This window comes from Lycium ferocissimum, chromosome 1 (assembly GCF_029784015.1).
Source record: "Lycium ferocissimum isolate CSIRO_LF1 chromosome 1, AGI_CSIRO_Lferr_CH_V1, whole genome shotgun sequence".
In the NCBI taxonomy this organism is placed as follows: domain Eukaryota; kingdom Viridiplantae; phylum Streptophyta; class Magnoliopsida; order Solanales; family Solanaceae; genus Lycium; species Lycium ferocissimum.
This window is the reverse complement of record NC_081342.1, coordinates 12715247-12715571: the sequence shown is the minus strand read 5'-3', so window position 1 is coordinate 12715571 and position 325 is coordinate 12715247.

Genomic DNA, 325 nt, shown 5'->3' with positions numbered 1-325 from the left:
GACGGATTAATTTTTTTTGTCGGCAAATAGCTAGCTACGAGGATTTTACCGACGGATTCACTCGTAGTTATTCCGTAGCTATATTGGTTTAGCAACAGATATATGCTATTTACCGACGGATTTAGTCCGTCGCTAAAACCCGTTTTTTTTGTAGTGTCACTTGCCCCTTCGGGAAGCTCTTAACTACCTCAAAATCCTTCAAAGATTGAGGTTCATCATTTGGCTTGCTTCCGATAATACTTGCACTATCAACAAGACCACTAGAAAAGAAAGCAAAGTTACAAGGGTTAGATAGAGTTTGTGACAACTCTCTCACATCACTCCT